The 26,017-nt window shown below is 45.6% G+C and overlaps 1 long non-coding RNA gene across 1 annotated transcript; it reads right to left on the bottom strand.

The window, feature by feature from the left end:
- Positions 1-618: 618 nt before the first annotated feature.
- LOC121022975 (uncharacterized) lies at positions 619-25,751 on the bottom strand. The gene is made up of 3 exons (XR_005787203.1): positions 25,642-25,751; positions 3,534-3,645; positions 619-773 (listed from the first exon to the last, which is right to left on the bottom strand). It is a non-coding gene; the product is annotated as an uncharacterized LOC121022975 (long non-coding RNA).
- Positions 25,752-26,017: the final 266 nt, after the last annotated feature.

Raw genomic sequence — 26,017 nt, 5'->3', positions numbered from 1 at the left:
GAGCCTCCAAACTAAGATTATTAATTACAAGTTTAAAGTGAGAAAAAATCAAAATGCAGAACATAACCTTATTCCACCCTACTTGCAAGGATGGGAGGGATAAGATTTTTCCTATCCACCAAACCATCACAATTTCATGAGATCAATAAACCATTAAGGCATCATCATTATTACATAAAATCTATATGGCAAACCAGGTGTCAAATGCATATCCCTGTGTGGTCCTACCACAAAAAGAAAATTAAGGAATCCTTATCCCTATTTTATAATTGAGGAAATGGAATCCTGGAGATGAAGGAACTTTCCCAAAACCACAAGATTTATTTAAATGTTTATTTATGAGAGAGAGAGAGAGAGAGAGAGAGAGAGAGAGAGAGAGAGAGAGAGCATGAGTAGGGGAAAGGCAGAGAGAGAGGGAGACACAGAATCAGAAGCAGGTTCCACGCTCTGAGCTGTCAGTACAGAGCCAGACAGGGGGCTCAAACTCACGTACCGTGAGATTGTGACCTGAGCTGAAGTCAGATGCTTAACTGACTGAGCCACCCAGCTGCCCCCCAAGTCTATGCTCTTAATTGGTATGTTTTACTACACAAATAATTAGGATTTCACAACAATTGAAAGCTAAGCCCTTGTCTTCATTGCCTTGGGCTGCTAAAACAAAATACCACACACTGTGGCTTAAACAACAGACATTGACCTCACAGTTCTGGAGTCTGGCAGTCTGACATCAGAGTCTCAGCATGGGCAGGTTCTGATGAGGGGTCTTTTCATGGCTTGAGGAAAGTTGAAAGAGAGAGAGAGAGAAAGAGAGAGAGAGAGAGATCAATCTTTCTCTTCTAAGCCCACAGTCCCGTTGGATAAGGGCCCCACCCTCATGAACTCATTTAACCTTCTGAAGACTGTCTCCAGATACTGCCACATTGGGGTTTAGGGTTTCAGCATATGAATGGGGGGCACAATTCCATCCATGGCAGCCTTAAGAGATTATTTAATGGTAAGGGAAAAACCAAAGCAATTTACAGAACTCAATGTGATTCCCAACCATTTTTTCCAAAGGTGAGAGAAAATAAAAATAACCAGAGAAGCCAGTCTGAGTGGCCTGAAGGCTTACCTTCTCCATATGCTTAACAATGGCCAGAAAAATCTAGGCTTGCTGTTTGGTTAGGAAGAAAATGGGAATGTATTGTGGATGGGATGATAAGTATGTATCTAGCCTATAACTGAAAAGACAGTAGTCTCCACACATTTAAAACAACTGCTTGCCCCTATTTATATACAAAAAAAAAAAAAATCTATTGTTTTGTTCATCTAATCTACTTAATAGTAGAAAACAATCACAGGTCACAATAGACTTAAAGAACAAGGTGCCATCAGCCGGTGGAGATCTTACTTTTCATTCAGGATGTCTCAAGCTCCATACATATCATGCAACCAAAAGAATAAACCTGCTAGTCAAAATCCAGATTATATATGATAGAGTGTATTTGTTTCCTTTTTCAAAGGATAAAAGGGCACAGATAGACATTATTTTCAGCCCAACCCCCCACTGATTGCCTTACACACACCTGGGGGCATGTACCTAGTTTGGAGACCACTAACAATGGGTTATTCTCTGGGTGCATCCTCATAGGGCAATACACACAGACTTTGTCCGGGAGAACATGTATCAAGGGTGACAGGTTATCATTCAGAGGAGCTCCGGGGCAATAAACCATTGCTCAACCCTTTCATCTTGATGACAAACCACTGGCCTGTCCTTCCATGTCTTTCTGGATGAACTACATGAACTGGTTGACTATCCTAGTCATAGGCAATTCATTAGGCTGAATAATGAATATCTCAAGTCAGACAGCTTTTCTTTATTGTTGTTTTCCTATCACACCCAACAAAGAGCCTAAAATGTATTAGGCTCCATAAATATTTGCTGAAAAAAAACAAAATCAGAAAAAAAAAAAAAACGATCTCCCAAGTAAACTACTGGTGTTTGTGTTTGATGTAGGCACAATTAAGGCTATCTGAGTGGAAACATGCTAATATAAAAATGAAGTTAACTTCTAACCTCAGAGCAGTGACGCTGTACTTTTTTTGAAGCCTAGTTATTCCGAAGAAGGTGAAGTCAGGAATAAGTAGATGCTAAATTGTTATTGAAATCCTATAAAATAATATCAGGACGTGGTTGTGGAAGTTGCACCTCTTGGATAATATGGTGCTCCTCCCATAATTACTGTGACAAACAACAAAGTCATAGGGGCAGGTGGGAGGGGCCAATTTGCAGTGAGCTATGGAGATGGTGACAAGAACACAGTGAACCTCGAGTCTAGATAGATGGGCAGCTGACCAGAGCACTGCATAAGGCATGTGCTTAAAATAAACCAAGCATGGGTGATGAGGAGGCCGATGATAGTTAGCCTAGTAAAAGAGACACAGTCTTCTGCCCAGTCGTCACACCTGAACCACTTCTCAGGCCCAGAACCCATGGACTGAAGGAGAAGAGAAGCCAGGTGCCTGTGACGAGTGACCCTACAACACAGTACTACGTGTACTCAGAAATATCCTCAGTCCTTCTCCCAAAGAACTGACAGCTATAATCACAGGTAACTGTGCATGGAGGAAAGGAAGCATCCAGACCTTCCGAGGACTGTTGGACACAGTCTGAATTGACACTGATATTTAGGAATCCAAAGAGCTACTATGGCCTCCTCATTGGAGCAGGAGCGATTGGAGGCCAGCCAACAAATGGAGGCCAAGGTCCAGGTCAGAGTAGAGACCTTCTGAAGGTCCAGAGAAGTGGACCTTCCCCAGGGGTTATTTCTCCACTTCCCAGAAGATTAGACTGCATTTGTGGTAGTTGCCAGAGCCCCACATCGGTCTGTTGACCTGTGGGGTAAAAGCTATTATGATAGGGAAGGCCAAGAGGGAGCCTCCAAAACTCCTCCCACAACCGGCAGCCAAGACAGCAAATAACAACAACACAGCTGAAGGGAAATGGCAGAGATTATCACCTCCCTGTCTTATCCACATGGAAGTCACTACTTAATCCCTATAACATCAGCTGGATCCCGGCAGATGACAGGGATCTACCACAAACTTAATCAAGCATTAGTAGCACAGTTGCACAGCCCGTGCAGGTGCAGCTGAATTGGCACGCCGGCTGGAGTGGATTAACACAGCTTTCACTACCCGGTATGCAGCCAGCCACTGGCCTGGTCCCTGAGCTGTTTTCCACTCCCATCAGACAGGAGAATGAAAGCAGTTCGAACAGGCACTTGGGACAGCCAACGGCAAACATTTATGCTCTTGTTCCGGGGCTATGTTAACTTTCCCTCTCGTGGTCATAAAATGGACTGAAGGATCCTGGATCCTCTAGGTGAATGGTTTTCAGAGTGTGGGTCCACAAACCCTGAGACGCCCCTCGGGCCCTTCCAGCAGGTCTAGGAGGTCAAAGCTATTTTCACAATAACACTAAGACACGGCTTGCTTTTGTCACTGGGTTGACATTTTCACCGAGGGTGCGGAGGCAGCGGTGTGCAAACCTGAGAGCGGGGACTGGAGCGCACATCAGAGCAGTGGGATGAGAGTCCTCGCCGCCATGCACTCGCAGGAGGAAAACTAAAGGAAAAATTGCCAGCTTCACTGAAGAATGTCCTAAGGAAGCATCAATTATATTAAATTATATTACTATAAGTAATAAATTATACGTATAAGTAATACTGTATATAGTACTATATAGCATGTTTATACTATAAGTAATTTATTATATCAATAGATTAAACTATATATTAATTATATCAAATCCAGACCTTTGAGTACACATCTTTTTAAAAATTTTTTAAACATTTTTATTCATTTTTGAGAGACAGAGAGGATCCGAGTGCTAGTGGGGGAGGATCAGAGAGAGAGGGAGACACAGACTCCAAAGCAGGCTCTAGGCTCCAAGCTGTCAGCGCAGAACCTGATGAACCTCATGCAGGGCTTGAACCGACGGACCGTGAGATCATGACCTGAGCTGAAGGTCTATGCTTAACCGATGGAGCCACCCAGACGCCCCTGAGTACACATCTTTTTAAAAGTCAATGTTACAAGTCGGAAGGTACACATATGGCATTTCTAGGATACACTGAAAGAAGATGGTTGTCTGAAGGAAAAGCACGCATGTGATCATTTGATTTGAACGAAAAGCGCTTTTCTTTTTTTTTTTTTTTTTTTTTTTTTTTAAGGAAACACCATTTTTACTTGAAGGAACTACTGACAGGTAATAAACTATCATTACTGAGTCTTGGGTATTTGGTAGATATTTTCTCAAGATGAATGAAATGAGCCTTCACTTCAGGCAAAACAACCGACAGCGTTTGTTGCCTATAATGAAATGTGAGCTTTTGAGTGAAAATTAGAATTTTGGAAAACTCATAACCACCACCGTGAACTTGACAGCTTCCCAATACTTAACGACCTTTCTGATGAGATTGCTGGTGAGATTAACAAATGTGAGTCTTTGACATTATATAATGAAAGGTGTCGATATCTGGAGTATCTGGAGAATTCAGTGAGCCGATGACCAGTGCATGATGGTGCACAATCAGAGAGGAATAAAAGACCTATTTCAAATGGCAAAGTAGACCAATGGGCTTTAACCTAACGGAGTCCAAAAAGAGCACCATAGGACTTCAGATTCCGTATTACAACAAACTACCACTTACTGAGTTTCAATATACCATCACAAAAACATATCCGTAATTATCTGAAAAGACTATTAAAACACCCTCCACTTTCCAGCTATCTATTTCTATGAGGCTGGATTTTCTTTGTAAACTTAAGCCAAAATAATGTACCACAACAGATGGTGTGCAGGAACAAATACAAGGTTCCAGGTGTCTTGAAAACATTTGCAAGAATGTTAAACAATGCCCCTCAAAATTTTTGTTGGAAAATAGAGTCATTTTTTCCTAAAGCTATGCCATTTATGTAAACACGTAATGGCTTTATTACTTTATTTTTAACAGCTTAATACACAGATGTGTTTGAAATTTGTCCATTTAAAACTATATTCCAGGAAACATATATAGATGAAACTCACGTAAACAAAATCTCTCCGGGGTACTCGAGAATTCTGAAGAATGTAAAGGAGGCCCTGGGACCCAAATTGAGAATGGCTATCGTCAGTATTCATCAGAATATCACCTCGGTCCACTGTGTTAATGCAGAATGTTAATAGAACCGGATGGCAATTTGCCAGTCCTTGGTAAAGGATGTGTGCCACATAGGGCAGGAAGTAAACCCTTTGAAGATCCAGGCAACTGCTATATCAGTGAAGATGTTAGGGGTCCAGTTGTCCGGGACTTGGCAGGACATTCCTTCCAACGTAAAAGAAAGATTACTGCATCTGGGATTTCCCACCACTAAAGGGGAAGCAAACTAACTGCATGGTATTTTGGATGCCACAGGCAGCATATTCTATGCTTGAGAATACTGCTCTGATTCCTACATCCAATGACATGAAGAGGCTGCCAGCTCTGTTTGGGGCTAACAGCAGGAAAGGGATCTGTCCCAGACTCCTGGTGGCAGGGAAAGCAGCCCTTCTGTGTGGCCTCGAGACTTGGCAAACTTTATGGTAGGAGACGTACCTGGGATGGGAGGAGACTCCATGCAGATTGTGTAGTGAACACCAGTAAAAGAGTCACAGTATAAACTGCTCTGATGCAAAGTCGTGCCATCTGCACAGAAAGCGTTATTGGAAAAGCAGCTTGTGGTATGCCAGGGCTTTAGTGGAGTCAGAGCATCCGAGCATGAGACATTAAGTGGCGACAGGACAAGGTATCGCCATCGTGGTCTGATTCGTGCAGACGCACCTGCGAGATTGGATGGGCTTGGTAGCAAAGCCGCATAAAAATGGAAACGCCAGGAAGCTCCACAAGCAGGTGCCCTAGACCACCCTGTCATCTGTCAGCCCCGTGTGAGCTCCTGCCCCTTAGCGCAAAACCGTGGCCACGTGGCTAGTGGAGGGGGTATGAGAGGAGCCGAGAGTGGCTCACAGACAGGTCACCTTGGCGTTATCCTGCTCATGCCCCCGCTCCGGGGGTGGGCTCGTGAGACGGTATATCCCCCAATGGGCAGAGCTGTAGGTGGCGTACCCAACCATCCGTTTTGTGTGGAAAGAGAAATGGCCCGAAGTAAGAATATACAAAGACTCATGAGCAGGGTCTAAAGGCCTCGGAGGTGGAAGATTGGGAAGAAGTTGGTCTGTGGAAGCAGGCACATGGATGAACCAAAGGGAATAACACACGAAATGGGAACATCTCTCTCTCTCTTTTTAAATTACTTTTCACATGCTCCCGAGGGCAACCCCACAGAGCGAAATACTGATGGCAGAATGGCCTGGCCAGCTGGGGACTGGCTGGGGACTGACTGTCACGGGCCAGCCTAGTGCAGGATAATAGTTGCGTGAGGACGCCATGGCGGAAGGGAAGACAACTCCGTATGGGTAGAACAGTATAGACTCCCTCCCACCAAGCCCCATTTAGTCACTGTCCCTGCCTGATATCCAACCTGCCAATAGCAGAGGCCAATCCTGAGCCCCCAGACCGGCACCGTCCCCTGAGGAGATCAACCAGTCCCTCACATAGTGTCCCACACTGATTCCCTTGGAACCAGCCACCTGCCGAGGGCACCTATTCATCTGCAAATGTGGACTCGTCCTTCCTGCTGCAGGGTCTCAGCCAGCACCACTCTCCAAGGACTCACCTGAGCTCTGATCCTCTGATACAGCGGTCCACATACCATCCTGTTGAGCCAGCATAGTTCATAGTCCTGGGCCATAGGACCTTAACTGCGGATAGTTCCGTGGGTAAATTAGCACGTTCACCATGGAATACTACCCAGCACCAGACGAGAAGCCTGTGCTACGTCGTACAACGGGGATGGATCTCACAGACAGAATTTTGAGCCAAGGCTGACAGACACAGAATTCTACTGAATACGGCTTTCCATGTGCACAGTTCTACTAACAGGAAAATGACTCTCGGGCCTCAGAAATCAGGGTGGTTAGCTGTGGTCTGGGGGGACAGTGACGAGAAGGGGCTAGTGTTCTAATTCCTGCTCGTTTCCCAGGTGTGCCCACCTTGTGAGATTCTTTCAGCTGTACAAGTGTGACTTGTGCATGTTACTTGATCTTATGCTTTGTGGATATATTATGCCTTAATAAAAAAGAATTCGACGGTAGGAACAGCTCAGTATCTTTCAGTTTAAAATGGTCTCTTCCAGTAGTGCCCAGGCGGCTCAATCGATTAAGCAGCCAACTCTCGATTTCGGCTCAGGTCACGATTTCTCGTTTTTGTGGGTTCAAGTCCTGAGTCAGGCTCTGTGCTGGCGGCACGGAGTCTGCTTGGGGTTCTCTCTCTCTCCCTCTCCCTCTGCCCCTCCCCCACTCGCGCTGTCTCTGTCGCCCTCAAAATAAATAAGTAAAAAGTTTAATTTAAAAAATTGTCTCTTTGGGCTGCCTGGGTGGCTCAGTCGGTTGGGCGTCCGACTTTGGCTCAGGTCACGAACTCGCAGTTGGTGGGTTTGAGCCCCACGTCGTGCTCTGTGCTGACAGCTCGGAGCCTGGAGACTGCTTCAGGTTCTGTGTCTTCTCCTCGTTCTGCCCCTCCCATGCTCATGCTCTGTCTCACTCTGTCTTTCAATAATAAATATTGAAAAAAAATGTTTTTAGTTGTCTCTTTCAGATTAATTATGTCCTCCAGCAACAACTACCTTCAGCAGAATGGAGAGCTCATGATGGTCATGAAACCATTTATTTAAAATTATTTACAAATAAAAAATATTTATTTAAAAATGTCACGTTTCACTCCTCTTAGCAATATTAAATCCTGCCGTGCTTCAGTACATTATAATAAAATTTTAAAAGCATAATGCCATATGCCCATGGCAACCATCTGCTGCTTTGTGTATTATTTTGCAGCCTTTAAAAAAATTTTTTTAATGTTTATTTATTTCTGAGACAGAGAGACAAAGCATGAGTGGGGGAGTGGCAGAGAGAGGGGGGGGGACACAGAATCTGAAACAGGCTCCAGGCTCTGAGCTGTCAGCACAGAGCCCGGCGTGGGGCTTGAACTCACAGGCCGTGAGATCATGACCTGAGCTGAAGTCGATCGCTCAACCGACTGAGCCACCCAGGTGCCCCTGTTCTTCGGCCTTTTAAAAATTATCGTAGGGAACCAAGAAGGTGGTTAGCTACAGGTAACTGAATGCCCGATGAGCAGTGGTTTCAACTGGGGTCATCACATGAATGGCCCTGGGTTAGAGTCGTGACAGCAATACTAACAAGGACTCAGCTCCGTCTTCACACCCCGCTGTCCTCCACAGGCGGGCTTGCCCCCTCGTGTGTTCACACTGCCTGCTGCACATCCAAGCACCTCGCCCGTGTACAAGAAGAAAGAAAAGGCTCACAAAGAAGGGCAGGGGTGCCTGGCGGCTCAGTCGGCTAAGTGTCTGACTTGGTTTGGGCTCAGGTCATGATCTCAGGGTTGGTGAGTTCAAGCCCCGAGTCAGGCTCTGTGCTGACAGTGCAGAGCCTGCTTGGATTTTCTCTCTCTCTCTTTGTCTCTCTCTCTGGCCCTCCCCCACTTGCTCTCTTTCTCTCTCTCTCTCTCTCTCTCTCAAAATAAATTAATTAATTAAAAAGAAGAAGGGCAACTTTCTGCTCAGCTCTGCCTGTGCACTCCGTACCTAAACCAGGGAACCAGGAACGCAGATTTTCCCCCAGAACGCCTCCATGGTAGCCTCCTATTTCTGTTTTACTGGCAAGAATTGTAGGACGTGGCCGATGCTTGCTACAAAAGAGGCTGGGAAATTTCATACTTAGCCTTCTGGTCCATGTAGCAGCGAAAGGAGAGGACAAAGTAGGGTTGCTAATGACAGTTAAATGGGAAAGCTTAAAATCACTGGCGCTCTCTCATGTGATTTTTCCTGCTTTTCAGTGATGACGCTGTCTTATAAACCTTGCTTTTTTGCTATATACTCTAGCCCTGGTCAGTTCTAGAACTCTCAAAGCTCTAACCCGCTAAGATCCACAAAGTTGTGCTGGCAAAGTGGACTCTGTATTGTCAGGGGACAACAGTACCACTCTCACAGGGCAGGGGGCATTACCCTTTCGCGTTCACGTGCTTGACGTCCATCCTGCAGATCAACGAACGGCATCGTCTACAAGAACTAAAGAGGAAACCGTGCATTCAACGGCTGCAGGCATGTGCTTCTAACCATAGCCTGTGCTCCGCAGATAATCAGATGTCTTGTTCAAGCACCAAGATCCACGGTCGTGTTGGAACTCTGAGCAGGTGCAGTTGCCTTCGTCATCATTGTCTTGGGGCCCCAGCTCTCTCTGCGCCCAATTAAGCTTTATGTGCTGCAGGAGTTTTTAAGCCAATCAATGAATCAAACTTGAGTCTGCCGGGGTCCCACCACCCACTGCGGCTCCCCGCAGCTGTTTGTCTGACTCTAAACCTACCTGACCAGTTGTAGCTACTCATGTTAATCTCCGGGGAGTTACTACACCAACAGCTTCCGAAGAATAACTACTGAGCCCTTTTAAGGTAAAATATAAGTATATCTTTCTGTAAGAAGCATGTTTTTTGAAGCCCATCATGGTGTTACAAGCAAAAATTCTTGTTTTCTGTTTTTTTTCCCTCCTTAGGTCACAAAACTTCTCTTTGAATGGCCATTTTCCTAGATATGTAAATGCCCTTTTAAAAAAATCTATCCGAAGCCCACGTTGGCTAATGAAGATGTTTGTGAAAAACACTTCCTGACATTTTAGCCCGACTGTGAGATCTGATGGCTGACCTTGGTTCTCTTGTGGCCAGGAAGACTTGCAGGAGTCACTAAAAGGTTTTGGGTCTTGGTGACAATAATTGGGTATAATATGGGTACAATAATTCTGGTAGGCTACATGTAACAGTTTTATGGGTTAACCATACAGGGACTAACAATGCTGTAAAGTCTTCATGAACTACCTACCCCCTCTTGGTTGTGCTTAGAGCAGGGCTGCACTGACTGGCCCTCCTACCCTTGGTCTTGGCATCCTCAGAGCCACCTGTCCCACTCTGCAACAACAATCTCACTTTCAGATGGCAGTGACAGTCCTCGGGCCACCGATTCAGTTATAAACTCTGACTGGTGGCCCTTTCTCCAATGTGGAGGCAAGAGAGACTCTGTTTTATGGACCTTTTGTCTGGATCCATGGAGCCCTCCTTTTGGTTAGTCCTATCTTGGGTCTGCCCGGCCTGGTCTTAGCAAGAATCCTGCTAGGTCACCCCACCCACCCTTGACGTCTCATCAAGGTCCTCCTCCCCACCTGGCCTGTCTTCAGCCACATTAGCAAGAGTCCCCTATCCTTTATGCCTCCTCTTAGTAGTTTCCATACCCTGACCCCTCAGTCTTCTCCTTGGTTAGAAATCCCCAGTTGTCTTTGAGGTGTTCGGAGTTGAGCCCAATCTCTCTCCTCTATTGAAAAACTCTTCCTTACTGTTTTAACAAGGGTCAGGGTAACTTTTTCTCTCACAGAGGTTGGGCAGGCAGTTGTTGGTGACCAACCATCTCAGTTTGCTCCAGTCTGAGGGATTTCCCAGGATGCAGGTCTTTTCGGTTACTGGCAAATCGGGACTGCTGGTCAGCCCGGAGCTTATGTGCAATAACTTGGTGCAACTTCCCCAAGCAAGTCATAAAGAGAGGCTCGGCTGCTGGAGAAGATCTGCCAAACTTTGGACGCTCCTTGGATTTAGCTTGTGGGTGGTACTGGAAGGCAGGTGAATACCGAAGGCTAAGACACCCTACAGATCAGGGACCAGGGAGGCAGGAAGCCAGAAATCAGTGGACACATAGAGTGATGGGTAAAGAAGTCAGGCAGCCCAGGTCTGAGTCTTGGAAAACCCAGAGACGCAAGATATACCACGCTTGCAAATGGAGAGACTGCCTTTCTCCCACAATTTATTTTGAAAAATGTCCAAGCTTCTGGAAAAGTTGAGGGAATAATGAAATGAGAATCCACATATCATAACCTAGGTTCACCAGCCACACACGTCTTGCTGCCTTTGGCACACACCTGTCTACGTGTGAATATATATTATTTGTATATGTATATATCCTTTCATACACACAAACACATACACACTTGCCTCCAGAGACATCTTAAGAGGCTTGGATTTGCAAAGCATTCCGATATAGAACATGAATTAAAAACGAGCATAACTGCTGTGCTAAAAGAAAATTAAGATATGAAGTTGGGGCGCCTGGGTGGCGCAGTCGGTTAAGCGCCCGACTTCAGCCAGGTCACGATCTCACGGTCCGTGAGTTCGAGCCCCGCATCAGGCTCTGGGCTGATGGCTCAGAGCCTGGAGCCTGTTTCCGATTCTGTGTCTCCCTCTCTCTCTGCCCCTCCCCCGTTCATGCTCTGTCTCTCTCTGTCCCAAAAATAAATAAACGTTGAAAAAAAAATTTAAATAAATAAATAAATAAATAAAAAAAAAAGATATGAAGAGGTGACCAGTCTCCCTTGCAGATAGAGAAATGCTGTAGTTTACTTTCTTAAATCTTTTTCATTTTTCTAATCTGATGGGTGAAGAATAGCATAACATCTAAAGTTGATGGGAGTGTAGGGAAATGAACAATCCTATCCACTGCTGACAGTAATGAAAACTGCTGGTGGAAATATAAGTTACTTTGGGGAGGAAATAACCTAGGGGGACCTACCAAAATTAAGTGTATATTCTGTGATCCAGCAATCCTTCTCTGAGAATCAGTACTCAATTTTTCAGAAGTAAAAGTACCAGTTCTTAATTGTAGGACAAAGCTGTTTATTGCTGTGTTGTTTGTGGGGGGCAAAAAAACTAGAGCTATCTCTATAAGTGGGCATTCAGGTTATGGTTCAATTAATTATGGTAGAACCGCGATATGAACTGTATAACTTTTTTTAGGTTAGAAGTATCCATATTAACTTGGAGGCATGCCATGATATATTAAGTGGAAACTAGTTGTGAAATTACCTTTTTTTAAATAAAAAGGGACAGAAATATTTACGATTATGTTTTGCTTAGCTGTATAAGTAGAAAAAGGGAGAGAAAATACACTAATCTGTTTGCTGTTATTGTTGCAACAAGAATCCTTTTCCTTTCCCTAAGACAAAACCCCACAGATGGAGGGGTAATTGTCACCCAGCACTGTAGACACTTGATAGAGGAACAAGACATTGAGACACCTGCCTATTTTGGAGGTACTGAAAGACTCAAAGTCCCTCTGTCAGCATCATGGTGTAAAGAGAGGATAGGCGTCAACCCAGGTTTGACAAATTCATCGCTCCCTCTGTTGACTTTGAACCTTGAGAAAAGGGTACAAGTATGGAAGAAATGGTTGTCTTTTATTTATCCTGGTGCTTGGGTACCACTTGTAGGCTAGCAGACCCTCTCCCAACTACTTTTCCTCACCTATCGAGAGCCAACTTCATACCTGTCCATGTTCATGCTTGTATCTCTGGTCTTGCAAGTTTTAGCTAGACTCTCCTGCAGCAGCATTTGAACTTGCCATGGTTCACAATCTTTTCTAACTCACACACCACATCCACTGTGAGGTGCTGCTTGTGGTCGCTCAGGGACCCAGGCTAACAGAGAGTTTGGACTTTACAAAGGGTGTTTAAGGGTGCCTGGGTGGCTCAGTTGGTCAGGTGTCTGACTCTTGATCTCAGCTCAGGTTATAATCTCATGGTTTGTGAGTTGGAGCCATGCATCAGGCTCTGTGCTGATGGTGTGGGGCCTGCTTGGGATTCTCTCTCTCAAAATAAATAAACTTTAAAAAAATAAAAGCATGAGCTTATTTAAAAGCTTTTGGGGGGGCACCTGGGTGGCTCAGTCAGTTAAACACCCAACTCTTGATTTCAGCTAGGTTGTCTCACAGTTTGTGGGTTCAATCCCTGTGTTGGGATTCTCTCTCTCTGCCCCTCCCCCCTTGCACTCCCCCCCTCCCTGTCAAATAAATAAATAAGCATTAAAAAAAAAAGATTTTTGGAAGACCCAATAAAGAGAGGTTGAATATATAAGGGAGAGAAAGAAGAAGTGATACACAATTCAGGATGTATGCAGGTGGGATAAGATCTAAAGCTTTAGAGTCAGAAGGAAAGTTTCTCTGTTCTCACCTGAAAAGAGGGAAGGAAGTTGTATATGCACATGAATTTGTATATCACAGACCCTGAATCTAGGTTTAACCAGATAAGCAGAACAAACGCAAGATAGGATGAGGAATTCATCATAGCAACTGAACCTCACACAGCTGTGGAGTTGATTGAACAGTCTGGGTGAGGCTGTTGCTTCTACAACTGGTCATGTGGTCACGGCTGGAGTTTACAACTTCCTTCTCCCCCTATCCATTGTGTAATTTTTTTGCCCTTAGCAAGCATCTGGCTAGTCATAGGTTGTCATAGCTCTCCACTGGCTCTAATCACAGGGCACGGGAGAACAAAGAGTCCCCTGCACTCCAGACAGATGTGGAGCTGTAAGTTGTAAGAACAGGGATACTCAAGTCAGGAAGGCAGCAGTAGATGCCCCCAAATTATTATTGGCTGGAATAAGAGAAAAACAGGTCTGGGTGGGAATGCAAGCTGGTGCAGTCACTCTGGAAAACAGTATGGAGGTTCCTCAAAAAACTAAAAATAGAACTATCCTACGACCCAGCAGTTGCATTACTAGGGATACAGGGATGCTGTTTCGAAGGGGCACATGCACCCCCATGTTTATGGCAGCACTATTGACAATAGCCAAAGTATGAAAAGAGCCCAAAAGCCCATTGACGGATGAATGAATAAAGAAGATATGGTATATATACACAATGGAGTATCACTCTGCAATCAAAAAGAATGACATCTTGCCATTTGCAACCACGTGGATGGAACTGGAGGGTCTTATGCTAAGTGAAATTAGTCAGTCAGAGAAAGACAAAACTCATATGACTTCACTCATATGAGGACTTTACGAGACAAAACAGATGAACGTAAGGGAAGGGAAACAAAAATAATATAAAAACAGGGAGGGGGACAAAACAGAAGAGACTCATAAGTATGGAAAACAAACAGAGTGTTACTGGAGGGGCTGTGGGAGGGGGGATGGGCTAGATGGGGAAGGGCCATTAAGGAATCTACTGAAATCATTGTTGCACTATATGCTAACTAATTTTGATGTAAATTTTAAAAAATAAAAAATAAAATAAAACAAAAAACAGGTCTGGGAACTTGATGCAAGGTAATAGAGGCCCATCGAGGGACCTTAAGTGGCAATACGAATAAGCAGGCTTTCTTTTTTCTTTTTTGTTGATAGGAGTGGACATGTGAACAAATATGTAATTACTACGAATAAAACATTACTGCAAGATGCAAGGTGAGAGAAGTCATGTTCCTCTGGATTTAAACCTTCCTCTGGCACGTTTTACCTTACCGACCCCAACTTCCCCAAATGGCTCCCATCTGAGCACCAAAGAAATGAAGATCACCGATAACACCGAGTCAAGTAAGACAGAAGAGGGGATGGTAGGGCACCAAGGAAGAAAATGAAGACTAGTGTATGGAGCAGGGAAACCTTGACACGGCCCCGCTCAAGTCCCTGTAAAGCCTATTTTACTTGCATTTTTGGATCTTCACTCAGCATCAAGAAGCCTTGAAATTCAATCATTTTATGTCTGAAATGATTCAGGAAATAAGCAACCGTTCCCAGGATGGGTTCCAAGAAGGTGCTGCCCAGAACAGGCTGTGGCAAACTGGCAAACACCGACGGATTGAGTTTCAGGTGCGCTAATCTCTGATGAATCTGTAAATTCCGATGCTAAAGAGGATATAAATGAACCTGCTTTCTCTGATCTAAATGAACCTGCTTTCTCTGATCCTAATGAACATGTAGGCGAATGGAGTAAAATCCATAAATTACAACACTTACAATTCAGTGTTTATGATGTTATAACACACACCCAATACTCTGCAAATTTTCCATAGCAGTGGAATGCGGGACTCAACACCGTCTGCATATTGTTCTCATTTTCTGTACTTCGGTGAAATTCCTTAGAGCTGCCACACATAGGCAAATAGGTGAAGCAAATTCTCCCACTTAGAAACATGTTAGAATTATCCGGAACTCTATTAAATCACTCAGTAATTGAAGAGGGTTCCTGGGCCAAGAATTCTGAAAGTAAATTGCTTTTGTGTTCATGGAGGTGACTCTCTGCTATTCTTCTGTTACAAACAAAATAACAGAAAGTCACTGCCACCCAATTGAAGGACATCAGCTGCTTCTTTCCTGCGATTCTCTTTCGGATTCATCCTCTAGCCTCCATGCTCTGAACTGGTAAGCCACTTCCCGCTGTCTCTGTCTTTGAAGGGGTAGCATGTGTTCAAGGAAAGACGATGAACTGATTTAAACGGAGTTCAGAGTTACTTGTAAACCCTGCCTAGGAAACAGAGGAGAGTATTAGAACTTTGATGTCATTGGGTTTTTAGTATCTTAGAAAATGTGTCTGTAGAACTGACCAGGAATAGGAAGTCCATAAACAAAGAGTGATACTTTTTTAGATTCATAGTCCCTAGATTTGCTCTAAGCTTCAGGTCCAAAATACTTGCTCCTGCTAGGAAATGGAAAAAAAAAAAGGTATTTAACTCACTTAAGGAGCCACATACTTAATTTTGTGACCATTTTCTGTTTGTGAACATGTTGTTCATAAAAACAGTTATCACATGTTGAAATGTCTGGCTTGTATTTGGTAACCAAAATGGTTTTTATTAATATCTTGGGAAAATGTCCCTAAATCCCTATATTTATCTTGACACGGAATTATTTTAACTTCTTTTGATTAGTGCTCTTTTTTTTTCTCCACGCACGCCACTAGACAATAGGCATTTATATTCAATACACTATGAACAAATTTCACTAAGACTTTACTCATTTTCACCTGTGCCGTCCTAATAAGTCTCAAACAGCTCGGTCAGGTCTCAGCAGCTGGCATTGTGCCCCACTGAGTATCACAAACCGAAAAATGATTATTTGGGGAGGCTTCATAATTATACTAAGATGAAAATGTTGGCAGCCAGGAGATACATATTTTTCAAGATTTGAGAGAAAATTTAATGAAAGTGCCACAAACATATTACTTAGGATGATGATTTGCACTTAATATGAGGCCCTTTTCTCTCTGGATTTCAAAGTCTGGACTAATTAATTAGCCCTAATCTCCCTGTTTTCCTGATGGTCAAGCATTCAGACAGACCCCGGGAGAGCAGAGAGTTAGCAGAGTGAAGCAGAAAGCGTGCAGACCGGGGCTGTGAGGCTGGTGGCTTAGTTCACACCTGTTGGGTGTCAGTCTTTGTTTCTTCCACTTTCAAGTTTGTAACCCTGGAGCCCTGCCCCTCCCCCTGCCCCCACACCCCTAGTCAGCAAACCAAGACCCAAAGGCTAAATCTGGCCCACTGCCTGTTTTGGCAAGTAAAGTTCTGTTGAAACACAGCCTTGCTCATTGGTAAGCACACTGTCCGTGGTGCTTTCACACTGCAGCAGCCAAGGTAAGAAATCAAAACAGACTTTATGGATCATAAAGCCTGAAATATTTTCTACCTGGCCTTTCACAAAAAAGACCTTGCTGACCCAAGACCGAACCTTTCTGAGCATTTCCCCATCTGTAAAATAAAACCCAACAGCCAGTAACATAGCAACTTCACGAGAAGAGTTAAGTTTTAAATTTGCACAAGGATGACTGTCTTTAATGGTGCCTCAAAACCCTTAGCAATGATATTAATTCATTCAAAGTGCAGCCATCTACTCTTTAAATATGTGTCCACTGTCCACTCTTCATCGGGCACCATATCAAACAGCGGGGGAAATACACGTTAAGGGAAATAAGACTGTTTCAGTTAGTCGTGGAAGGATTACGTGGGGACGGGGTGTGAGATGACGAAGTATTTCAAAATAAAGTCTTTTTGGTATTTTATATCTAGATATAGGGATGGAGGTAAGCTATCACATTTAGGTTCCCTACCCTGTTGTATTCCTTGCCTTGAAAATGGTTCACACATGCATCACACCAGCCATTACAACGGGTTGAGGTAAACTCTCTCATATTTGATCAGCTTAGTCATCCTTGATCCGTGCCAAAGAGCCTTCACTTACATGATTTGTTTGTAATCATAAATAGAAGGGACAAATATTTCTATCTCAAGGCTTGAGAGATGTTTCAAGAAACGGGCACTTGAGCTTGGCCATGGGAGGAGGAGGTAAGATCTGCATAGGTGTGTAATTGGAGGGGGTCATTCCAGATAGAGAGATGGACAGTCTGTAGAAAGCCACGGAGGTGAGAGTTGTGGCTGTGATTGAAGAAAGTAGTCCAGTTTGGTGGGAAGGGAGCGTGAATGAAGGGGAGTAGCAGATATAAGTCTGGGGTGCTCAGTTCTGGGGAATAAGGATGGGGTGTATGTCAAAGAGTAACAGGTGACCGTGGAGCTCATGGAAGGCAGGCTAACGGGACTGAACTTCGCTCCACAGGCAACAAGAAGCTACGGTGAGTGTGGGGCCACAGCGGGTGGCGCTGTGCAGCTGGCACTTCCGGAGTACTGTAGACCCAGAGTCTACACTGAGCACGGCCAGTATTTTCCAAACGGGATCAAATTAAAGACCAGCTTCTACTGTCTCAAATTTAGCCCTCATAATAGACAGATTCTGATCGATGATAAATATGGGCAATTATTGTTACTTCCTACACAGTGTGCCCTGAAGGTCTTCCATCTGGTGCTTGCTGCTGCCTTTCAGAGGTCCGCCCACACCATCGTCCTCACTTCCGGAGTTGCCGCGCCGCCCGCCATGTTGCTTCCGGGCCAGGCCTCTGCTGAGGCCTGCCGCTCCCAGCAGGATGGACGTCGTCGTCCTCTTCCTATTACCCTTCGGGCCCTCTACCAGGCTCTCCCTAATCATCCCAGTCTCTATAGCATCTCCCCGCTGTGAATTCGGTCACTCTACACAACTCATGTTGGCATTGCTTCTAGAACAGGACCCAGTCGTTCTATGGGTGTGTCTGGACTGCTGAGCAAGTCCTCGCTGCAACGCACCTGAGGGCTCAACTGAAGCGAATTTCCTATGATCAGACCACTTCGTTCTACTAAATATGTTAGGTGTGCGTTTAAACCTGCACCACCACCCAATCTTGCCTCACGTCACCTCTTGTGGGTCTGGGCTTCTCCCAGGTAGTGGTGGTGCTATGTGCAAGTGGCAATGAAGAGGCATGGAGAAATGAGCAGCTGCCTCCCGTCTCCATTATTCTCTGCACAGCAGAGGACAGATTACCCAAATCTGCCTTAGACTGTACTTCCAAAGTGGGCAAAGAAAAATTCAGCCATTGTATGGATAGGGCCTCGTTTGTGTTCTTCGTTGTATATTACTTCTTTAAAACATTGTTATCCACAAATTGCTTACATCTATACATAGGAACAGGCCTGTGTGATTTCCACAAGCCATGTGGATATTAGACTATGATTTTACTATGTCTTCCCAAATGCCATTGAGGTTGTCCATTAACAAAGTCTGAGGAAAATCTGAATATTTTAGTGTTTCATTTTTATGGGTGGCAATTTCCGAAAGTCTCCTTTTCATTGTAATTATCTAGCATTATCCAAAACTTCATGATTATTTTATTGTCATGAACTAGGGCTATTTCTTATAAAATCCTATGTTCCAGGATATCTTTGAAATAAAGGATATAGCCACTCAGAGTTGATAGCAATTATGGAATCCCGACCCAAGTTTTTCCATGCACCATGTTTCAAAACAAGTGGGAAACGGCCTTTGCATGTACCTGATAGGTCACCTGAAGTCCCCTTCAGCCTGTCCTGTTCCTGCTGCTGATCAGCAAGCAGTAAGTGTAAAACTTGGCAATATTCCCTCTTGTCATAAGCTTTCCAATTATTGAAAATTGAGTAACTCCCAATAGGGGAGAAATCATTAAATATATAGTAAATAATGAGGTTAATTAATTTAACCCCTTCTAATTAGGAAACTAATTAAATCAGAAAATTAAAACTGACACAAGACATTAAAATCAGGAAGTTTTGGACTTAGATGTAACAATCATCTCTTCATCTTCAGCTGACTCCAGAGGAGGAATAGATATTAGCTGCAAAAAATGTATCGGTGGACTATTTTAAATCAATGCCAAGCTCAGTTTTCCATCCCATAAATGGTATTTTTAGAGGTTACCTTTCTTCTACTTCGATTATATGTGAAGTTAAACCTTGTTCCTTTTAATTTTTAAAAGAATGAATTAAAGTCCAAGAAGACGGATTTAGCCCAAATTCTGCTAGTAACTGGTCATGGGACAGTTGCTTCAGTTCTCTGGGCCTCAGGTTTCTCATGCTCAGAGTATTCTATTCAAGAGGTGAGACACAGTCACAGTATCTTGGAGATGAAAATAGGTCTAAGTAGAAGGAACAAGTCAGGAAGTTACAGCCAGCTTGTGGCAATCTTTGTCAGTGTGACAGAGCACAGGACCAGGTCCTCAGAGTCTTTATTACGCAGTTGGTGAACCGTGAGATGGACACAACTCTCTCTACAACATTAGACCGTCATGCCAGTCAACACGAGCTTTGGTTATACATTTGTAACCTCGGGAAAGTCTCTGGGTAACAACAGCTTGGAGAGTAAGGTCGTGGTGCTCAGGTGTCATTGGAAGTGCTGTAAAAATATCTAAGCAGGTATCCCGTTGGAAGGCTTTGGACTCTTCGCCCATTATTCTCATACTGCATGCAGTTGCCAAGAGCATGGGGCACTGCGGTCGAGGCCCTCTTGTGGGACCCGCTCTGGGGAGGTAAGCCAATACAGATTCCCAAAAGCCAGCACCCAAAATCGTCCTGACGAAGAGGAGGGCTTCGATAGACACTTGATCTCACCTACAGGCAGGTGCGTGGCCCCAATTTGCGGGGGATCTTCCAAATTTCAGGGCGCTTTTGCTTCCGTGTGTCCTTCCTGCTGCTGGTACCTGTGAACACTGACAGGAATGAAGTCAAGCCAATACGATCAAGGTGACTGTCACAAAGTGCTAGTGGCTGCTGAGAGGCCACAACTTCTTCCCTCCAAATGTGAATGTTTAACTCGTTCATTTTAACTGCTATGAATGGGGGTGTTCTAATTTCTTGGTGGGTTAATGCTGTTCACTGCTTCACATCAATGGTCAACGCTATTCAGGACAGTTTTATTTCCACACACTTCAAAGGCCATGAATGAAGTCACAGTTAATCCTACAGCCAGCCTGTCCCAGAGTACTTAACTCTGAATAATTAGTAAGCTGTTTTGTCCTATTACCACAGCTACAGGATTATTCTATACCTCGAATTCAACAATCTGCTCTGGTTGGGGGGGGGGGGGATCCAGGCTCTTCATATACTGAACATAGCTTATTTGTTTTGTACTGTTCCCCATTTTTCCTTGTATCAAATAATCGAGAACTTATCTAAAATGTGCAACTTCGTACCCAGAAATGCCAGCATTCTGACCTCACATGCCTTGTCAGTGATTTCCCCCTCCGAGAATCACTTCTTATCCACTCCATCCAAGGAGGTTTCCCCAGGTATCCTGGCACATGAGCCCCTCTTCCCTAAATCTCTGCTGCATTTACCCTTAATTCCACTAGTGCCAGGCTCGTGTATCCCAAATATCTTCAGGTTTTTTAGGGCAGATGTAATCTCTTATTTGAAGGAAAACAATTTGCAACGTCCCCATCAGGTTTTCCTGTCTGTTGTATCAGCCAGGGTTGCAACTCAAGGCGCACACCCAAATTAGGACTATCTGGGAAAGTTAGTTTGTAAGGGCACTACTCACGAAGGTGCAGGCAGGATAGATGGATAATGCAAGAGCCTAGGCCCAAAGGGATGAGGAGAAGGCCAGGTGGCCAGAACCCGGAAGGAGAGAATTGTACAGAACAGGTTCCTTTGCGAGCTCAAGTCAACCTGACGCGGAACTTGGAAAATAAATGGCCTAGTCTTCTGCCTTCCCTCCCCTCAACTCTGTTGGGTTTCCCTGTTCACTGAGGTCACCTGGAGGGGCAGAGGACGAGGGAGACTATACAGTCCAGTCAGGTCGGCGTCCTGGGACCGAGAACGAGTTGAAGGGTGGAACGTAGATCTGAGGGTGGGCGTAAGATGACACAAGACACCCAGCGTGTCCGCGAAGGCCTTCAACAAATACCTGATTGCTTTTTTAAAAGAACACTATTCATCCTTTCCATAGTCAAGAACCCTATTCAACAAATACCTATTGAGTAGCTATGTGCAAACATGTTTTTTTTTAAATATCTAACAATTTCTGCTTTTTTTTAAAGTTTATTTTGAGAGAGAGAGAAAGAGCGAGAGAGAGAGCAAGAGAGCACTCACTCAAGTTGGGAGGGGTGGAGAGAGAGAGAGAATCCCACGCAGGCTTCACACCATCAGCACAGAGCCCAACGCAGGGCTTGAACTCATGAACCTGTGAGATCGTGACCTGAGCCAAAATCGAGTCGTAAACTTAACCAACGGAGCCATCCAGCCGCCCCTGTTTGATGTTGTATCACCTTCCTTAATCTTAATTTGTAGACTTTTTTTTTTAAACTAAAAATGGTAGAAGTTGGCAAGATGCCAACAATCCCATTTCCTTTTCCTGGATGCATAGAAGACAACATTTCCCAGCCTCCCTTGCAGTTTAGATTGGGGTCACAAGACTAGGTTTTGGCCAATGGAAGTAGTTGGATGCAGAAGTATGCTGCTCTTTCCAGGCCTGGCCATAAAACCTCCTGCGTGATGTTCTCCGTGCTTTCTCCCGGTGTGTATAGCTAAAAGGAAATGGCTCTCAGACAGCAAAGCCACATGATGACAGAGGCCCTGGGTGCCCATCTGGAAGAAAGCTGTTTGAGCAAGCCACCAAGTTGTGTGCAAGAAAATTTCAAGGTCTTAGTCCGGTGGAATGTGATTTGCTACATCATCTTAAACTGTATTTCTCTACAGCAGTGCTGCTGACATTTTGCACGGTTTATCCTCTGTTGCGGGGCTGTCCTCTGCATTCTGAGATGTTTAGCAGCTCCCTGGCCTCTACCCACAGGATACCACTAGTACCCGACCTCTAGTCATGACAATCAAAAATGTCTCCAGATGTTGCTAAGTGCCCCCTGGGGGGCAAAACTGCCCATAGTCGAGAACAACTGACCTAAGTCCTCTTGACTAATACACCCACTGTGTGCGAGGCACTGTGCTCAGAGAGATGGGGAACAGGTCTGGACCACAGTTTCTGACTTAAGAGCATGGAACTGTATATAGTACATTACACACGCATGCATGTTTTAAGATGACTGCTTCATTGGAGCACTGTAATTGTTAAATTGGAAACAAAGCACAATACAGAATTGATTAAATTCAAGTACACTAAAATACAGAGTATGGTTAGGGCGCCTGGGTGGCTCAGTTGGTTAAGTGTCTGCCTTTGGATCAGGTCATATTGTGATTTGTGAGTCTGAGTCCCACATCAGGGTCTGTGCTGAGAGCTCAGAGCCTGGAGCCTGCTTCAGACTCTGTGTCTCGTCTGCCCCTCCCCTGCTTGTACTCTCTCTCTCAAAAACAAGTAAACATTAAAAATTTTATTTAAAAAAACAGTATGGTGTATCCATCAAATAATGCAGATCTATTATTTATTGACAAGGAGGTACAATTCCTTTTTTAAGTGGCAACAGAAGAGTACTACGGTATACTTTTTTTTAAGGATGGGACAGTGCAAGGATTTCAAGTGTTGCTTCTGGGGATGGGATTTGGGATAATTTGTTTTTTTACTTGTTTTCTAATTTTTTAAGTTTATTTTGAGAGAGAGAGAGAGAGAGAGAGAGAGAAAGAGAGAGCACAAGTGGAGGAGGGGCAGAGAGAGAGAGAGAGAGAGAGAGAGAGAGAGAGAGAGAATCCCAGGCAGGCTCCACACTGTCAGCACAGAACCCAATTTGGGGCTTGAACTCACCAACTCTGAGATCATGACCTGAGCCGATATCAAGGGTTGGACACTTAACTGAGCCACCCAGGTGTCTCTGTGTTTTCTAGTCTTTGTATACTAAACAGCTGGATGACTGCTGGTGGCAACTGTGCTGGGTTGACTGCACCTTTCCCATAAAGAAGTAACATCTGGGTCCCAGGTTTCCCTGTGACAAAATGGCTTCTTTGTGCCTCTGACTTAAGCGTTTCCTTTCATGAAAAAGGTTAAATGCTGTAGTCTATAAGCCCAAATGAAAGGTTTGCTAAACATTGCTAACGTCTAACTTTAAGGGGTGTGTGACCAGTTTAACAAAATACGACAACGGGACTGAGATTGTTGTACCCAACATAGAGATGCGTTTTTAAAAAGCCACTTGGAGATACTTTTCCAAATAATGCCTCAAATTCCCACCAGTAGGTACAGTTTAAGTATTCCCAACTCTACTTTTGCTTTTTCAATTTCACATTTCATTTTTTTGTAGCCTCAGGTTATTTAACTTGCAAAATAGAAAATGAGAAATGTTACCCTATTTCCAAATTAGCATCAGTCTGTTTATCCTCCTAAGACTTCATCAGCAAAATGACCGTGCTTTGAAGTTAGTTGGGAGAAGCGTAAAAACATATTTTTTTAAAGTTTATTTTGAGAGAGAGCGAGCACGCACGTGAGAGCACACTAGCAGAGGAGGGACGGAGAGGGAGAATGTCAAGCAGGCTCCGTGCTGTCAGCACAGAGCCCAATTCTGGGGTTTGAACTCATGAACTGTGGGATGAAATCATGAGCTGGACACTCAACCGACTGAGCCACCCAGGCGCCTAAGTGTAAAAATAATGCTCAGTGTCATATTCGAGGCTAGTACCTGCATCCAAGTTAAAGAAATGTGTCTCTTTAATGAATACTGTTAGTAACCTGAACAGTCTTCTCCTAAGTGCCACAGAAATTAATAAGAAGTATCTATTTGTGAAGAAAATACAGTGGTCTCAACATGGTATTTTTCTTCTATAACTTTGTATACGAACATCTTATAGACAGGAAACTTTTGTGAAAATCATTTTTATGTTTTAGTGCTAATTTTAATTTTTTTTTAATGTTGTATTTAGTTTTGGGAGAGACAGAACAACAGCGGGGGAGGGGCGGAGGGAGAGGGAGACACAGAATTCGAAGCACCTCCAGGCTCCGAGCTGTCAGCATGGAGCCCGACACAGGGCTTGAACTCACCTACCGCGAGATCATGACCTGAGCCGCGGTTGGACGCTCAACCAACTGAGCCACCCAGGCGCCCCTTTAGTGCTGATTTTCAAATTGAATTGCCACTTTGTCTTTCGGCAGACGGATTCGCCTTGATGACTTCAGATGCCGGTCTTGTAGACTTCCTCGGAACATCCACCACCCACACCAAATCAGATTTCCTCCAAAGGTTTTTATTTTTCCCTACTGGCAATACACTCCAGAAATACACCCTTTTGTGTGCTGCTGACCCCGGGCCGTGCTGTGAGGCCCACACGCGTGCACGGACCAGGACTTGGCACAGTTCACCCGGGATGCCTTGCAGTTTTGACAGGCTGATGAGATTTTAAACAATGCAGATTTAGACTAAATAGCTTACTTCCATAATCTGCCTTATTGAATCATTGAGGCCCCAGCAGGGTCAATTTCTCCTGCTAAATGTTGCAAGTTCGTTTCTAACTTCGAAAATAAAATACCTGTTTGCTTTAAGTCTTTTAAAAAAATTACGTGCTTGGTTGGGTGTTTTAACGAAAGAAGGAGAGAGCTAAGGAAAGAAGGAAAGTGTTCTCACACAACAAGAGGGCGTGCGAATTCTGGTTCTGTGTTTGGACTCATTTATTGCGCCCACAGTTAACAGCGAACCTACAACGCTATCACGACCGACAACGCACACACCGTCGGGCGTGCACCGGAGGAGGAAAAGGAAGAGGAGGAGGAAGTGGATTATTTCTGTAACAGCGCTGGACCGCAGCGCGGGAAGGCGGGAACGCGCCCGCGAGCCGCGCACCGCGGAGCCCAGCCCCCCAGCCCCCGACGGAGCCCGACGGAACACAGGCCGGTCACGCCTGCCTCCTCGGCCGCGGGAACTCTCACAACTCCCCGGGCTTTCAGAACCCCAATTTCACCAACACGGACTCGAAAACGCCTAGTACTCAGCGGCTGACGCAGCAGTGGGTGGCGGCCTCGGCCTCCTCCGGGGTCCCATTCCCGACCGCCTCCGGACGAGGCCCCAGCGCGGCTGCCGCCACAGCGCCCGCCCCGGGCCGCCGGTCACACTCATCGATCAGCCGCGCCCGCACGCTCCCGCCGGCTCCGCGGCGCCGCCAGGTGACGTCAGAGCGCACGTCACGGCGGCGCCGCCAGGATGACGTCAGAGAGCGCACGTCACGGAGGGCCGCCGTCAGAGGCTATAGGGGGAGGGGAGCCGGGCCTCTGTCGGCGGAAGTGGGGTTCGGGTGCGAAGGGGAGAAACCCCCCGGCGGGGCCTGGGGCCCTCGGCTCGCCCGTGGCGCTCGGTCCCGAACGTGGTCCGGCGTCCGCCCCTCAGCTGGGACCCGGCACCCGAGACCCGGCCTCTCTCGGCCCCAGGCGCTGAGGCATTTACCTCGGGTCCCGTCGGGCAGCAGCCGGCGACGTGAGCTCCCCTGTGGCCCGAGGCCGGCTCGCGCCGCCATCGCCTCCGCCGGCCGGCGGCAAGCCCCGCCCCCTCCGCCGCGCGCGTGCGCCGCCCGGGCGTCCGCGCGTGTTGACGGGAGGGGCCTCCGCGTTCCCTTCTTTCCCGGGACCGGCCCACTCGGGCTGCGCCAAGGGGTGGGGGCGCGTTTCTGCGCGTCCCCAGGGCCCCCTTGTGAGGAGGCGGCGGCCACGGGCTCCGGGTCTGCGGACCGGGCTGTGCGGTGCCTGTGCCCTCGGAGCCGCGGGCCGCCGCGGAGCCGCAGGGCGGCGCCGGCTGTCAGCCGGCTGCTCGGCGCTCCCCCTCG

The sequence above is a fragment of the Herpailurus yagouaroundi genome, unplaced genomic scaffold (genome assembly GCF_014898765.1).
Source record: "Herpailurus yagouaroundi ecotype Mexico unplaced genomic scaffold, PumYag 483, whole genome shotgun sequence".
In the NCBI taxonomy this organism is placed as follows: Eukaryota; Metazoa; Chordata; class Mammalia; order Carnivora; family Felidae; genus Herpailurus; species Herpailurus yagouaroundi.
This window is presented reverse-complemented; position numbering and strand designations above follow the sequence as displayed.